The 18,104-nt window shown below is 48.1% G+C and overlaps 1 protein-coding gene across 5 annotated transcripts in view; it reads left to right on the top strand.

The window, feature by feature from the left end:
• Positions 1-18,104, top strand: part of PTPRG (protein tyrosine phosphatase receptor type G) — an 871,997-nt gene that overhangs the window by 738,357 nt on the left and 115,536 nt on the right. The window lies entirely within an intron of this gene.

The following is an 18,104-nucleotide window of genomic DNA, read 5'->3' on the forward strand; positions in this document are numbered from 1 at the left end:
ATTTTCCCTAATACTCAAGACCTGGTGAGAGATGTAAACAGGATAGCACCAATTGGGACATTGACCATAATGCTATTAAATTTAGCATTTACGTGAATAGGGAGTTGCCCCAAAAGACCAACACAACCACATTTAACTTTAGAAGAGAGTAACTTCTCTCAAATGATGGGGCTTATGAAGAAGAAACTAAAAGGAAAGGTAGAGTCCCAAGTCCCTCTGGGAAGCTTGGAAGCTATTTAAAACTACAGTACTGGAGACTGAAGTACAATGTACACAGCAGGATAGGAAAGGTACAAATTGGTAAATAAAAAAACCTGCATGATTAACAAAGTAATGGAAGCAGTAAAAGGTAAGAAGGATTCCTTTAAGCTGTGGAAGGCTAGTCTGAGTGAGTTGAATGAAAGAGAGCACAGGCTTTGGCAAATAAAATTTAAGTCAATGATCAAACAGGCAAAAAGGGACTATGATGAACATATTGCAAAAAAACATATAGACCAACATTTCCCCCAAAATACATTAGAAGCAGAAAAACAGCCTGGGAGACAATAGGGCCCTTGGATGACCAAGGGGTGAAAGGATCACTAAAGGATGATAGGGAAATGGCAGAGAAGCTGTATGCATTTTTTGCCTCTATCTTCACTGTGAAAGATGGGAAGTGATTGCCCATTCCAGAACTGCCAATTTCGGGAGGGGTGTTGAAAGACGTGAGTCAGATTGAGTTGGCAAGAGAGACTGATTAAAAACTGACAAATCACCAGGCCCAAATAATGACTTAGCATTACTTAGGGAAAATACATCCAAGAGTTCTAAAAAAAAATTCAAATGTGAACTGGTTGATCTGACAAAAAAATGCAACCTACCATTAAAATCTGCCTCCGTATTCCCAAGGACTAGAAGGTAGCTAATGTATCCCCCATCTCTAAAAAAAAAATGTTCCAGAGGAGATCCAGAAAATTACAGGCCCTTCTGTCTAACATCGATACAGGCAGGGCCTTTTTGTAGAAAAAGCCCAGCAGGAAACTCATTTGCATATTAGGCCACACCCCCTGATGTCACCATTGTTTCACACAGGGCTTTTTTGTAGAAAAAGCCCAGCAGAAATTCATTTGCGTATTACGCCACACCCACTGATGCCAAGCCAGCCAGAACTGCGTTCCTGTGCGTTCCTGCTCAAAAAAAGCCCTGGATACAGGGTAAGTTGGTGCAATATGTTATTAAAAATATATCAAGATGGGTAGCTGTGTTAGTCTGTCTGTAGCAGTAGAAAAGAATCCAGTAGCATCTTAAAGACTAACAAAATTTGTGGTAGGCAAGTGCAAAGTAATGCACGTTGGAGCCAAAAATCCTAACTATAAGTATACAGTGATGGGGTCTAAACTGGTGATAACTGACCAGGAGAAAGATCTTTGAGTCATGGTAGATAACTCACTGAAGATGTCAACTCAGTGTGCAGCTACAATAAAAAAGGCAAATGCTGTGCCTAGGATTATTAGGAAGAGAATGAAATGGAAACAGCCAGTATCATAAACCCCTGTATAAATCTATGGTGTGGCCTCGTTTGGAATACTGTGTACAATTCTGGTCACTGTACCTCAAAGAAGGTATTATAGCATTGGAAAAGGTGCAGAAAAAGACAAAGTGATCAAGAGGATGGAACACCTTCCCTATGAAAAAAGGTTAAAGAGGCTATGGCTCTTTAGCTTTGAGAAACAATGGCTGAAGGGTAACATGATAGTTTTACAAAATTATGCATGGAATAGAGAAGGTAGAGAAAGAAGTACCTTTCTCGCTTTCTCACAATACAAGGGAACTAAATGAAATTGATGAATAATAGGCTTAAAACAGATAAAAGGAAGTGCTTCTTCACCCAAAGAGTTATTACTTTTCTTATTATTCACTGTCGCAGGAAGTTGTGGCAGCTACAAGCATAGATAGCTTCAAGAGGAGGCTGGATAAACATATGGAGCAGAGGTAGAGGGATGGGAAGGGATGGTGGCTGAGTGGTAGAGCATCTGCTTGGGAAGCAGAAGGTCCAAGATTCAATCCCTGGCATCTCTAAAAAAGGGTCCAGGCAAATAGGTATGAAAAACCTCAGCTTGAGACCCTGGAGAGCTGCTGCCAGTCTGAGTAGACAATACTGACTTTGATGGACCAAGGGTCCGATTCAGTATAAGGCAGCTTCATATGTCCATATATATGTCCATATGTCCATCAGTTGCTATTAGCCAGTTATAGATGGAGCATTATGTCTGGGGCAGTAATTGTATTCTTGGTGCTTGGCAACAGTGGAAAGACTTCTAGAATTCTGGCCTGCCGATGGACCTCCTGATGGCACCTGGGTTTTGGCCCACTGTGTGAAACAGGGTGTTAGACTGGATGGACCATTGGCCTGATCCAACATGCCTTTTCTTACATTCTTATCTGAAGTAAGACCACTGCTATCACAGACAGGGCAAAACAAACTTGCAGCATTCATTAAACATGACTAGGTTTTTAAGAAAGATTTAATTGTTGCCTCTTACACGTCCTATAGCTGTCATTTACCCATCCCTTTAAAGGGGAGCAATGGGGCAGCTGGTCAGCCTCACATGTGGTGGGGCCAAGCTAGCATTGATAATACTGTGTCTGAAATTATTAGACTCTTTTCCTTCCAAGGCACAGACACTGAGCAGTGTAAGTGCAACCCCAGGACTAAGAGTAATTTCAGACCTTTCAGAAGAAGAAGAAGAAGAAGATATTGGATTTATATCCCGCCCTCCACTCCGAAGAGTCTCAGAGCGGCTCACAATCTCCTTTACCTTCCTCCCCCACAACAGTCACCCTGTGAGGTGGGTGGGGCTGGAGAGGGCTCTCACAGCAGCTGCCCTTTCAAGGACAACCTCTGCCAGAGCTATGGCTGACCCAAGGCCATGCTAGCAGGTGCAAGTGGAGGAGTGGGGAATCAAACCCGGTTCTCCCAGATAAGAGTCTGCACACTTAACCACTACACCAAACCGGCTCTCCAGCTTGCCTCTCCCTCCATTTATACTGGAAGAATCTGCTCTTATTGTCCTATTGTTTCAGCTACAAATTTAATCAGCAGATAGCCCCATAAACAAATTTGTCACACCTTCCTGCCACATCTCTAGGCAGTCAGCCTGGCTGGAGAGTGGAGTGATGGGAGACATCACTCACAGCCCATATCAGAAAGGCATACTTACTTACTAGCTCAGTTCAAGTTGCTGATAGGATTGTAGCCCACCTTCCCCCTTAACTTCTGCTAAACATAGTAGTCCAGAACCTATAAATAATAATGTATGGGAGAGGAGACATCCTTTTCTTGGAAGGTATGCTGTCATTTGTGGGTGAATTCAATGGTTTATATTTAGTATCCCAGGTTATAAAACACATTTACCTATTCTTTCCATAGCTAAGAAATATTACATTGAAGCACATTACACTGGGAAGGAAGCAAAGTCTGAAATATTTGATCCCCAATCCTTTCAAAGTCTTTAAAACAGCCTGTGAATGTAGGCCACTCTAGGGCATATGACCTCCTTTGCCTCTTTCTTACCAGTGTAACGCAGGTTATCTTGGATTCTGTTGATTTGCATGTACACCAACACAGTGGCTTGGGTTTTGTGCAGCATGTTCACCTTAGGCCATACTGTTCCTCAAAGTACTGCTTCTGTGGTTCAGGAACCCCAGGCCCAACATGATGGAGGAGATGAAAGTCCACAGCAGGAGGGGAGAACTGGTGAGATCCATTCATGAAAATCCTCTGCAGAACAGATGATTTTTTTTTTCACAGCAGCCTACTCTGGGGAATTTATAAGAAAGCAGAATTAATAATTGTAATGTTAGTACTTGGGGAATTGCTATTATAGTTCAGGTTGGCCAGTTTCTTCAGTCTGAATGAAGCCAAACTCACACTGATCAGGTTGCTAAAACTGTATTGTCATTGCACACATACACACCCCAGAAACGTAGCTGTGAAGAGATTGGCTCCACCCACAGATCTGAAGAACCTATTAGGAAATGTGATAATTCCACAACAGTCTGCATTTCTCTGCTGCCGCTTTTGCTAACTAAGCACATTCCTGGACAGAGTGGTGTTTCTCTGATTAACAGCACCCAATAGCTGCTTCTTAGTTGAGAAGCATGTGGCTGTTCAGAAAACAAGTTTTCCATCCAAACATTTATAAAATAATCCAAATGTATCCTTTATGCCTTTTTTACCTCACCATCTTGGGGACATTCACAGATCCCTGGCCATTTGTCTCCAGTTCACCACTGGCAGATGAAACCACTAATTCATTGTCGTGGCTTCAGTACAGGCACACAGTGGGATTGTGTGTGTACAGGCCAACCACAGAAAAGATTTCCAAAGTTTTCTAGCAGACTAGGAGCACCCATCCTCCCTCTGGTGCTTTCCTGACAAAATTATCACATAACCAGGAGGACAGATACTATTCCCACCATTCTTTTTTTGCTGCCATGAAGAGAGGATCTCCATTGCTGTCCTTTTTTTCTTCCTCCCTTTATCCTTGAGACTGAGGAGACTTGTTTCTCTGAAAAGCTTTTTTGTCATCAATAGTCATTCTAGTGAGGAATAAACTACATTTAAAGAAAAGTTTCTGGCTTTCCACTTTGGCTCAAAAGGGGCCTTCTCAGGATTGTGCCCACTGTGGCTTTAAAAGGGTGCTGATTCTCTGTGCCTTATCTGCCTAGGGGTGCGTGCAAGAGAGCTGCCTGTTCTTTCTGTCATCAGTTTACCTTGAAGACGTGATTTGATAGAGTTGGATTCAAAAGGGCTCTTTTTCAAAAGGCTTTGGCTACATGCCAATCTGAATCCTTGACTGTGGGAGCTCCAAGAGGAGAAACCTTAAGGTGTTGCCTGACAGAGCCTTGGATTCAAAATGGCTTTTTTCTAAGGCTTTGGCTGAAGCCTGACTGACTAAAGGAATCCCTCCTGCTCCCTGGCAGCCCTGGGTTCTGAGGTGAGCTCTTGGTTCTGAATTGGAAAGTCAGGAGGTCTGGGTTGCTGTAGCCTTGCATTTCACAAGGACTGTTTTCCACAAGGCTCTGGATGCATGCCAGCCAGAATAAAGATGCTCCTTCGATTCCCAGCTGCCTCAATTCCAGGGTTGCCAACTCTGGGTTCAGGAATACCTGGAGTTTGAGGATGGAACCTGGGAGAGAGGGGTTTTGGGAGAGACCTTGATCGGAGATCTTGCCTTGCAGCCAATCTTATAAAGCAGCCATTTCTCCAGGAGAAATTGTTTAAATGAATACATAATAAATAAATAAATGATTGGCATTGTCTGAAAATCAGTTGTAAGCCTGGAAGATATCCAGCCCACACCTGAAGGTTGGCAACCCTACTTTCTGCGTTGAGAAACCTGGAGGTATGGTCTTGATGGGAGCCTCTTTTAAAGGTTTAGTTGTGTACATGCCTGGATGAAGGAACCCCTTCCTAGCCACCTTCATTTCCAAGGTGAAGTCCCTGAAGACATAGGTCAACAGAGCCTTGCAAGTCTCAGTGGCTCTTTGTGAAAAGTGTTGTGTATATCAGGAGGCTGTGGTTCCTTTTAATTAGGAGTGTTTGGACCTCTTGGAGAATTGCTGAAATGGGTGGAGTTTCCTGCTCTTGTTGTTGGTTGTGTCTGAGGCAAACTTATGCTCAAGGCTTAATGAGCTTCATTTGACTTCTACCAGACACAGCAAATGGTATGACTCAGTGTGTTGGGACAACCTCAGTTCCAAGGCCAGAATCGATTCCAAGGATTGTCTCTCAGTCCTTATGTCTCACAATAGTATCCTTACACTTGTCTTTGATGCAAACATTTGTGCACTCCTTCCATTGCTTGAATGTGACTTTTTTTTTTGTCTGCTAGGATGCTAATACTGCTTTGAACTGGTCTTTTGGGCTCCAAGAAGGACTGGTCAGTATTCTTATACAACCCATTCTTTGGGTTGGTAGAGGCTATTGCACTCTGTCTTGAGTGCATGAGTGTTCAATGCCTCTTTATGAATCACAGCTCTCTCTCCTAAAGCAATGGTTCTCAATGTGGGTTATATTTCTAGGGGGACACAGTAAATGCCATATTTCTAGGTGGGCTACAGTATGTTTCTATGAGGTCATCAAACTTAACTGCCAGGCTGTCATGATCTTGGGCCTAGGCCAAGACAGACTGATGTCTACAGGCCTCAGAAAACCTCAGCTAGATTAGGCTGTGGGCCTACAGTTTCCAGGCACCAGACCTGTAGCCACAGGGCGGGGCTGTGGAGGCCCTGCCGCAACCTCTGGACAGAGCCCCCCAACCTGCAGTAGGGTTGCCAAGTCCAATTGAAGAAATACCTGGGAACTTTGGGGGTGGAGCCAGGAGACTTTGGGGTGGAGCCAGGAGATGTTAGGGGTGGAGCCAAGATCAAGGCTGTGACAAGCGCCGCAGCCGCAGGTTCCCGCGCCGCAGCCGCCGCCTGAGGAGGAAGCTGTCCCTTCCTCCTCCTCCCGCTCGTCCTCCCCGCCCCTCGGCCCTGCCTGAGGCTGGAAGCCTGGGTGAAGCAGGGCGGTGGCGCGGGCATGGAGAGCGGGGCCGGGGGCTCCTCCTTGGCCTCCGGCGCTGCTGCGCTGGTGCTGGCGGGGCTGTGCTGCCAACGCCGGAGGCCGAGGAGCTGCCTCCGGTGCTGCCGAGGTGCTGCCTCCGGCGCTGCCACGCTGGTGCTGGCGGGGCTGTGCTGGTGGGGCTGTGCTGCCAACGCCGCCAGCCAGCAAGGCCCTCGGCCGACAGCTCCTCCGCCACTGCCGTCTCCTCCTGCTGCTGGGCGCCGGCGGGCTCGCCACCTGCGGCCTCACTGGGCGGGAAGGGGGCGGCAGCGGCGCAGCGGCCTCGCACGCTCCGGGACGGGGCGGCTCGCCATTTCCCCCCTCTCTCCCCGCTTCCATTTTTTGGGGGAGTGGGGGAAGAGGGGGGAAATCCTGGGGTCCCCCGCCAGGGCGGGAGGGTTGGGACCCCTAACCTGCAGCCTCCCCTACCCTCCACCACTGTGGCCTCCACCATCGACTCCTCCCTCCCCCATAATTCAAATCATGCAGGAGGGGTGTGCAGAAACAGCTGCAGTTCCCCACACCATTTAAAGGGCCCATCAACCAGGTGATCGGTGGGCCCTTTAAATCATGTAGGGAAGCCAGCGGCTGCTCCTGCTGCCCTCCCACATGATTTGAATCACAAGGGAGGGAGGGGGCTTGCCCTCAAGCAGAGGCAGAGAGGATTGTTTCCTTGCTTCTTGCAGCTGGCCAGAGAGTTCTCCGGCTGGATGCAAGAAGCAGGAAGATTGGGCCTACTGGCCCCACCTCTCTCTCTTTCCCCTCCTGCTCATCAAGCAGGAAGGGAGAGCAAGAAGGAACAGTGGTCTCCCTGTTTCTCACAGCCAGTAGGAGACTTCTACAGCTAGCTGTGAGAAGCAGGAACACTGGGCCTGCTGGCCCCACCTCTCTTCATGCTTCTGGCAGCCCGCCAGCTGCAAGAAACAGTTAGACCTGGCCTGCCACTCCTGCCTTTTTAGGTCATGGGGTGTTTAAAAATTTGGGTGCCCCCTGAATTTTATAAGGTCCCCCAACCTAAAAAATCCTGGCTATGCCCCTTCCAGGCCCCCTCTGTGTCTTGTGACTGGGCAAGGAAGAAATGGAGGAAAAACTGAAGCCAATCACAGTGAAGAGGTGATGCCTGGGCAAAAGCATAAAAGGCCTTGCAGCAGAGGGGAAGATAACTCATTCTTGGAGGCAGAGCTGAAGAGAAGCTATTGCAGGCAGTGTGTGACCATGAGCCAAGTGCAATGGGATATTAAAAGGCAGATGCATTATGAATGTTTGTTGTTTTGTTGCCAGTTCCCATTCATTGCCTTGTATTTTATCTAATATAACAATCCATCCCTGTTATGACCAAATCTGTGTAATAAAACATATTTTTGTTACTCTGCTGGGTCCTCATGCCTCATTGGACCATTCAGAACGCCATCTTAGCCTGAAGAGGAAGTAGGGAGGGTGTTCTGAGCCCACCTTGGTTAAACCCATACCAGAGTGGAGACAGCCAGTGGAACTCCCCCTGTACTCCCACCAACAACACAGTTTTATGATCAGTTTGTCATAGTTCTCACATCTCGTTCTCATTGTTAATTTCAGCAGTATAAATAATGAAAGTTATGACAATTACATAAATATCTTAATGAAAGTTTGGTTCATTGATTTGCTAGAGATGAATATTCCAGATTGGGTGGTGGGTACATTTGGGGTAAATGCAGTTGACATTGACATTACAAGAAAGTCTCATTGAGTTACAAAGTAATATAACAGCTCAAGCTAGATTAGGGTTGCCAGGTCCAATTCAAGAAATATCTGGGGATTTGGGGGGTGGAGCCAGGAGCAAGGGTGTGACAATCATAATTGAACTCCATCTTCCCAGCACTTCCACACTCTGAAATTTGAGATGGTATAAACAATCCATATGCTTCCAGTTAAGGCTAATACAGCATAGTTAATTTTAGTTAGACAAATTTCACTTTCTCAGGCAATATGAGAAAAGAGGCAACTTTTTCAGATCCGGAGTGTACTGTGCCTCAGTTATTTTGGTTTACCTCTGGTCTCCCATGCTGTTTGATGTGCACTTGCTGTGAGGAATTCAAAAGGTCTTCTTCTGGTTTTGCAGCTGTTCAAAGAGGTTGGTGATATGCTTTTCTCCCTCTTTCTCTTCCTGAATGGCCTGTGGAGCAAAATGCAGCTGTCCGCAGCAGCAACCTCATCACATGCTACCTCATTCTGCAAGCTCTTTGCAGCCTTCTGCTCAGTAACTCTCGACTCTTTTAGAATTCACAGGAGTTTTCAGTTGTTATAGTAACAAGGTCCCCTGCTGCTGAATTGGTCCTGATCTGCCTGTTCCAAGTTTGGAGCAGAGCAACTCATCCTCATTTAGTGCCTCTCCCCCCACCCCACCGCACCCCACCATCATTGACTCTTCTAAGCATATTTAATAATACACTGGGGAATAGCTTAATGTGTGTGTGTGATTTGCCTAGACGTTTATGGTCCTCTCATTATGAGTCTGTTGATATTAGATTTGCTTAAGGAACTACTTTTCCAATATTCTTTTTATTGTACCCATACTTTTGAATTCTATATTGTTCAAAGATAATGTTACCACACTTCTTAATTGAATGAGGATGCAGGTAATTTTCATACAGCACAAAAATCACGCAATAAAGAAAAAATACAGTAAAGCTGTCACTTCAGGGTTACATTAAATAACTTTTAATGCCTGTAACAGCGCTTTAGCATTACCAATTTAAAGTTAATGCAGTATAGCATTCTATCTTTCATTGTGTTCTTCCTTCAGAGAACTTGCAAACACAGATGGTTCTCCCTCACTCCTTTCTATTCTATCCTCTCCCTCTTGTTTTATCCTGCCATGTTGGGTCGGCTGTGAATCAGTAATAGGTCCAGGTGATCTGCTGAGTTTCATAACAGAGTGGGAATTTAAATCCAGATATCCCAGTCTTAGACTGACACATAGGATTTTCCATATTCTCATTTTCCTTGCTTGTGTGTTCCTGTAGTGGGGGGGAGGGGGTTGCTCCACATATGTTTTGCTTCCTCTAGAGGTTGATTCAATATTGCATCACTTAATGTCTGACAGATTTAAACTGCAGATTAAGACACATGCAGAACAGAAAACAACAACAAAGCAACAGGAATACCCAAGTGAGGAAAGCAGCAATGCTGAAAAGTCCACTGATTGTTATACCACACTTGAGAGCCAATTTGGTGTAGTGGTTAAGAGCACTGGACTCCAATCTGGAGAACCGGGGTTGATTGTCCTCCACATAAAGCCAGCTGGGTGACCTTGGGTCAGTCACAGTTCTCCCAGAGCTCTCTCTGCCCCACCTACCTCACAGGGCGTCTGTTGTGGAGAAAGGAAGGAAAAGTGATTGTAAGTCGCTCCAAGACTCCTTTGGGTGGTAAAGGGTGAGGCACAAAACTGACTCTTCTTCCGCTTCTTCTCATATCTGTGAAATGAAAAGTGTGAAATTTCCTTTTGCTGTAACTAGAATAAAAAAACCCAAGTGAAGTCAATTGCCCTTTACTGAGTTCAGGGTTTCATTCATGTGGGCATGTGCACAAGGATGGCCTCTAGTATTTTAAGAACAGTGACACGAAGACACACCACTTCTTTCCCCGTCCTCCCCTACTGTAGTGCATTTTGGTTTCTCGCAAACCTTTGTCAAACTAGCCTGGCTTTAAAATCTCAGCTAGGCCACTAGACTGAGAAAAAACATTCTCCCACAGGAGATAATTGCTGTGTGACCTTCAAGTGAAATTATCAACACCTGTTGGAAGTTGGTACCACACCATCCATAATGGCTTCCAGTTAACAAATTCCTTTCAGCTGAGCATAAGCATCCCTAGCCTGGGACCCAAGGACATTGGCCAGCACATGACTTTTGGTCTTCCTGGCAACAAGGTGGGAAGTTACATCATTCTGTAGGCTCTGATTGGCTCCTTGGGCCTGGACACAACCCAAACCTATTCCTATAAATTAAGCTATACTCTGCCTAGGGGATAGCTGCTCAAACCATTGACAGTAGTTCAAATTCCATGCCTGGCTGAAAGGCCTTGTGAATGCTGAATGAACATGAAGATGTTTGTTTGGAACTGAAGCAGGGCTGAAATAAAAAGATATTAAATAAGGTAAATTGAAAGCCATCAATTAGGCACAAGGGCAAGAAGTCAAAAGGTCAAAGAGATTTTAAAAGTGCTTGCTAGATGTTGCTGTGAAATAATCCTCCTAGATTGTGAAAGTAAGGAAAGGGACGTTAGCAGTGTGTCCGGCTTGTAGAAGCATAAGGCAGCAAAAGAAGAAGTTAATCCTTCACCCACCGGCTCTACCGCAGTTGCCTAAAAGAGGAACTAGAAACTTTGCTATGTATTGCCTGTGGCTAAGTTTTAGTTTGGAAACTCAGTGCTGCAACTTGTAGGTCTACCTTGCAGGATTGACTTTCTGGAATAATGTCCCTGAAAGGCTCTTCCTCTGAAGTTATTGGGAATAGTTAAGAGCCTGGTGGCAGTCTACTGTTAAGCCTGAAGAGAGGGTGTACACTCTCTGAAGGATTTGGGTGAAGTGTTGTCCCTGCTTTGTGCTAAAAGAGGTTTCCTCTTTCCCTGTGAATGGGAGAGAGGGAAAACCCAAGACACTTACATTTCTATCTTATTTATTATTTTATTTTTATTTATTTAATCAAATTTATATCCCACCCTCCCCTGATGGGCTCAGGGCAGCTAACAACAAATAAAAACAACAAAATATTAAAACAAATATACAATGAAATCATTTCCATTATATAGTCATTAAAAGTCCAAGATGCATGTTGATGTTCTAATTATGCTGATGATCTTCTTCGTGGTCTCTGTGCATTCACACATATGGGTAATCCGCAGGATTGGCCCCGACCTCGGAGAGTTCAAAGCAATCTTGATCGTAGATCTGGCGCGCCTCCCACTTGTCCTGGGAGGAGACAGCTACTGCGCATGCCTGGACAAGGGGGAGGTGCTTAGCCACTCAGTTTCTTCCTTACCGCCGACCGGATCGCACCTTCCTCGTTGATCTCCAACTTCTTCATTGCAATCTCCAACAACTACCTTCTCTTCGCTTCAATTCTTCATCTTCTACTTCTCCTGGTATCGTATAAAAAAAAAAAAAAAAAAAAAAGCCTCCTCTTACTATCTTTCTGGACTTTCCCCCTCCCTCCCCCCCCCCTCCCGGGCGGATGGAAGGAAGGGACAAGATAATCTTTAAACGCTGTACCAGCTGCTCCTCAAAAATCCCCTCGTCCGACGGCCACTCTCTTTGCTTGTTCTGCCTTGGAGAGGCACACCGTCCAGACTCCTGCGTGCACTGCAGCCAATTTGGCAAACAGGCCCGCAAGAACCGCGCCGCGAGACTCAAGAGCCACCTCATGGAAACCTCACTCCGACCGGCCATGCCGCGTGGCGGACAACAACAACCCGCGCCATCTTCCCCACACCTCGTGGGAGAGGCGCAGTCGGCAGCTTCCGTGGCACAGACTCCCTGTAAGCCTAAGACCGGCAAGCACTCTAAGAAGTCGGACGACCCCAAAAAGCGTCGCCGCTCCGATTCCGCCCACTCGGACCCGACGGGCAGCACTAGCTCAAAAAAGCATAAGACCCGCCCTCTCGACTCGGCCTCGAACCCGACCACCAAACCGAAGGCCTCGAACCCGACCGCCACTGCCTCCGGATCGATGCCGAAGACTCCGACGTCGAAGTCGACGGCAACACCGTCAATCACTCCGTTGGAAATCATCCGCATCTCATCAAAGTCGCCGTCCATTCCGAATTCCCCACCAGACCAGCTGCTGGATACGCACTCTACCGCATCCGTTAGGACCCACACTCTCGACCCCACTAAATTCGTAGATCTCTCACAGCCGATAGACGCCCACGCGCTCACCAGAGAACCCTCGACCCCGAGAGATCCCCTGACTAGACCTCGATCTCACAGTCGCAAACGCACCAGGTCCCGCAGTCGCCGACACACCAGGTCCCGCAGTCGCCGCCGTACCAGGTCCCGCAGCCGCCGCCGCACCAGGTCCCGCAGTCGCCGCCGCACCAGGTCCCGCAGCCGCCGGCGCTCTCGCAGCCACCGCAGGGGGAGACACTACTATTACTCTCCATCGAGATCTAGGTCTCCATCCCCACGGCACCGAAGACGGCACCGACGATCACCATCCCATGATCGCCATTACCACAGCTACCAAGAGTCTCCGCGCTACCGAGATCGCACACACAGACTCCAAACTGCTTCGATCGAATCGCTTCACCATGACGACCCTACGGACCTCGGCGCCGAACCGAAGCTCCCGTCACCACTAGAATCCCTACACACGGCTCCCAAGACAACACAGCCCGACCTACCTCAAGGAACCGACGACGGATCCGAGGAGGAACTCTCCGACTCCGACCACTCTTCGGGTTCGGACCTACAATCCCCAGACTCCGACATAGCCAAGCCAGCAGACTTATCACCGTCTGAAAGCCCAAGATCCTACCTCGACCTGGTAGCAAACATGGCAAGCTCGCTAAATCTAAAGCTCAATACGGACGCCCCCAGAGTCTCGGACGTCGTTTTTGATCTAGTCCACGCGGATCTTCCATCCAGCTCTTCTCTCCCAATGCTCCCCGTTCTACTAGAAACACTCAAAGAAGCATGGGACAAACCGGCATCGGTACCGCCAACATCCAAGAGGGTTGAAGCGCTGTACAAGATACACGCACCTGATTCCAAGTTCCTGTTCACCCACCCGGCTCCGAACTCGATCATTGTACATTCGTCCTCGAAGTCGAAGCAGACTAGACACCCGGTACCACCAGAACGGGAGGGCAAAAAACTCGACACCATCGGAAGAAAGATTTACGCCCTCACTACAGCCACAACCAAAATCCTCAACTACATGGCATGCTTCTCCGCATACACCCACAACCTGACCACCTCCCTCGCCGCATTGGTACCATCCCTGCCCGAGGCATCCCAAAAGTCAGCCACCACGACCCTGCAGGAGATGGCCAGAGTAACCAAACAGCAAATCAACACTGCCCGTCACGCTGCACAGTGTTCCTCCAGAACCTTGGCCTCAGCCATAGCACTCCGCAGACACGCGTGGCTCAGGTCCTCCTCCCTCCAACCAGACATCAAATACAAAGTTGAAGATTTGCCCTTTGATGGCCTTGGCCTGTTTAGCTCCTCTACAGATGACATCCTCACATCTGTAGACGATGGCAGGAAGAGGGCAAGACGACTGGGAGTCTCCCAACCTCTGACCCAAACCAATCGACAAAGGAACTGGAGGTCCAACCAATACAAAGGGAACAGATCCCCACGACAACAGGAACCATGGAAGCGCAAACCACCGCAGTCCAAGCCTTCCTTTCAACACAGACGCCAAACAACCAAGAAACCTTCAACCACACCCAAACCGTCTCTCTGACCTCCCTGCCCCGAGCCGTCCAGTCTCCCTCCATCAGCCAAACCCATCAACACGACTACAACCATTCTACACTGCCTGGAGGACCATAACATCCGACGCCTGGGTCCTCGCCATCATTCAAAGAGGCTACCTAATAGAGTTTACGTCCACTCCAAAGCACCACCGGTTCCTCACCACACCCCCGTCCGCACCCCTGCAGACGGAAATCGCGTCTCTGCTGGACAAGGGCGCGATAGAACCAGTCCCACCCCAATACCATCGCACCGGCTTCTACTCCCGGTACTTCCTGGTGCCAAAAAAGGACGGAGGACTCCGACCCATTCTCGACCTCCGCAAACTCAACCTACACATAACCTACAAGAAATTCCGTATGGTCACGCTTCAGGCAATCCTCCCGCTCATCCCAGAACGAGCATGGATGGCGTCCATAGACCTCCAGGACGCCTACTTCCACATTACAATCAACCATCATCACAGAAGATTCCTCAGGTTTGCCATAGGGAAGCAGCACTTCCAGTTCTGCTCCCTTCCCTTCGGTCTCTCCACAGCACCAAGGGTCTTCACCAAGTGCATGGCAGTAGTAGCAGCCACATTACGCCAGCAACAGATATCAATCTTCCCGTACATAGACGACTGGCTGATCGTCGCCCATTCCAGGGAGCAACTACAACTGGACGTCTCGACCACCCTCTCCACCCTGGCCACCTTAGGCCTCCTAGTCAACCTCTCAAAATCCAAACTAGTCCCTACCCAAAGGATCCAATTCATAGGAGCAGACATCTCCACGCTCTCACAAACGGCTTTCCTACCTCAGGACAGGGCACTCGCCATCATGTCACTGGCCAACACTATCATCGCCCAGCGTTCCCAAACAGCGCTCACCTTCCAGAGAATGTTAGGCCTCATGGCAGCAACCACAGCAGTTCTGCGGTTTGCGAAGCTGCACATGCGTCCCCTCCAAATGTGGTTCGTAAGAACTTTCCGCCCTCACACACAACATCAATCCACACTGCTCACCCTTCCACTACACATTGTACCATCCCTCAAATGGTGGACCAAGGAACATCACCTCTACAAGGGCATGCCATTCAAGCAGACACCGCCCTCGGTGATTGTAACCACAGATGCCTCCAACTGGGGATGGGGAGCCCACTTGGAAGACCTCACGGTGCAGGGCCAGTGGACAGACTACGAACGCTCTCTCCACATAAACTGCCTGGAGCTCATCGCAGTGCACAAGGCTTTGCGGTCCTTCCTCCCATCGCTAAGGAACCAGCACGTCCAGGTCACCTCCGACAACATCGCCACAGTCTTTTACATCAACAGGCAGGGCGGCACCGCCTCCGTCAGACTCTGCAAGAGAGCCCTAGCCCTGTGGCACTGGAGCATAAGCCAGGGCATCTTCCTCACGGCCGTACACCTACCAGGGGCCGAGAACACCCAGGCAGACGCCCTGAGCCGCCACTCCACCAACAACCACGAGTGGTCTATCAACAGCCGATACATCAGACAGATATTCAGCATCTTCGGACAACCGAAGATAGATGTATTTGCTTCACCGTCAAATGCCCAATGCACCCGCTTCTACATGAGAGGTCCTCCATCCCACCTCTCCAGGGGGGATGCCTTCATACAAACTTGGAAAGGAACACTCCACTACCTCTTTCCGCCCATTCCACTTATCACCAGAGTTCTACAGAAGATTCAGGTAGACCACACAAACTGCATCCTCATAACTCCATGGTGGCCGCGCCAACCCTGGTTTACGACCTTGCTGCTCCTGTCCAACAATACCTTCATCCAGCTCCCTCAAACACGGGATCTCCTCTCTCAACAGGGCGGCAGGGTCCTTCACCACAACCCGGCATCGCTCAAATTAACAGCCTGGAGAATCAGTTTCTAGACTTCCCTCCGGAGGTCCGTCAGGTCCTAGTGAACTCCAGAAAACCATCTACTAGGAAATCCTATCTATTTAAGTGGAAACGCTTCTCACACTATGCCTCACAGCACAACTTCGACCCCAACCTCGCCACTATACCTCAGGTACTAACTTACACCTTAACGCTATCCAGAGCGGGTCTGTCGTATTCTTCCCTGAAGGTACACCTGGCAGCCATCTCTGCCTTCCACCCCCGCATCGATGGCACAACGGTATTCTCTCACCACGCGACCAGAGCTTTCCTCAAGGGCATCATTCGCCTACACCCACCAATCAAACAAGTTCTACCCACCTGGAGCCTGTCCCTAGTCCTGAGCCAACTCATGAAACCACCCTTCGAGCCCATGGCCTCCATCCCACTACACCTGCTGTCATGGAAGACGGCACTACTTACGGCCCTCACCACAGGCAAGAGGGCCAGTGACATCTGCGCATTCAGAGCAGACCCACCGTATACGATATTTCATAACAGTACGGTGGTCCTCCGACCTGACCCGACCTTCCTACCCAAGGTCGTCTCTACCTTTCACCTAGGAAGACAGTCCACTATACCAGCCTTCTTCCAGCACCCCGCGGACGCGGGACAAAGGGCACTCCACAACTTGGATGCACGGAGAGCCCTAGCCTTCTACATAGACAGAACCCGCCAAATCCGTAAAGACCCTAGACTCTTTGTCACCTACGCTACCCATAATAAGGGCAGCAGAATATCTACCCAGAGACTCTCCAAATGGATTGTTGCTGCCATCGAACTCTGTTACCAGCTGGCAAAGCAACCAATCCCTCAACATATACGAGCCCACTCAACCAGAGCCGTGGCTACCTCGTCTGCCTTCATGAAAGGCATCCCTATAGAGGACATATGCGCTGCAGCCGTCTGGTCCTCCACATCTACCTTCGCCTCGCACTACGCTCTCGACGTCCGTGCCCGGCGAGATGCCTCCTTCGGACAAGCAGTGCTACGATCGATCTTCGACTAACCACTGTGAGTACCACTATCATTACGTTACGCTCTAACCCTTCATGTTCTTACAGGTCCAGCACCCACCTCCGAAGAAATGGCTCGCTAATCACCCATATGTGTGAATGCACAGAGACCACGAAGAAGATGGACAGGTTTCTTACCTGTAACTGGTGATCTTCGAGTGGTCATCTGTGCAATCACACAGACCCACCCAGCCTTCCCCGCTGCTGGAAGCTAGTAAGCACAGTTATTTCCACCTATCCGGCGGCGGGAAGAAACTGAGTGGCTAAGCACCTCCCCCTTGTCCAGGCATGCGCAGTAGCTGTCTCCTCCCAGGACAAGTGGGAGGCGCGCCAGATCTACGATCAAGATTGCTTTGAACTCTCCGAGGTCGGGGCCAATCCTGCGGATTACCCATATGTGTGATTGCACAGATGACCACTCGAAGATCACCAGTTACAGGTAAGAAACCTGTCCTTTCTTGTTTCAGTGAGATTGTCAGTGCTGTGGAATAATGCCCTGATGGGCTCAGGGCAGCTAACAACAAATAAAAACAACAAAATATTAAAACAAATATACAATGAAATCATTTCCGTTATATAGTCATTAAAAGTCCAAGATGCATGTTGATGTTCTAATTATGCTGATGTTTCTTGTTTCAGTGAGATTGTCAGTGCTGTGGAATAACAGCCACCTCCCCTTAACTGTTAAAAGCAAGTTTGAACAGTTTGGTCTTACAGGCCCTGCAGAACTGGGGGAAGGGAAATGACACGTTCCAATAAATGTATCTCCCAAGTTCAATCATTTGCTTCTTTCAGCTGGTGAGGAGCCTGACAGACATAAAACATTAAAAATTTAACTGATTAAACAAAACAAGAATTGATGTGCCATTTATGTCTTTCTGTAAAAACATAAAGGTTTTCCAAGGTTTGGAAAACTGGCACAGTTACCTGCATTCCAAGATTGTCTGTGCTTGGCTATTAATTGTCTACATGCAGGACTAGCAGTGCAGCATGTTAGCATGTTAATTTTTCTTAAGAACAGGTAGAAGAGCTGATAATAATATGTATGCAGTCTAGATAGATTGTGATATTCTTAATGTTTTAAATGGTAACATTTTGGTGGGTTAAATGGTTGCATTATTAAATGAAATTTACATCCCTA

This window comes from Heteronotia binoei, chromosome 5 (assembly GCF_032191835.1).
Source record: "Heteronotia binoei isolate CCM8104 ecotype False Entrance Well chromosome 5, APGP_CSIRO_Hbin_v1, whole genome shotgun sequence".
Classification (NCBI taxonomy): domain Eukaryota; kingdom Metazoa; phylum Chordata; class Lepidosauria; order Squamata; family Gekkonidae; genus Heteronotia; species Heteronotia binoei.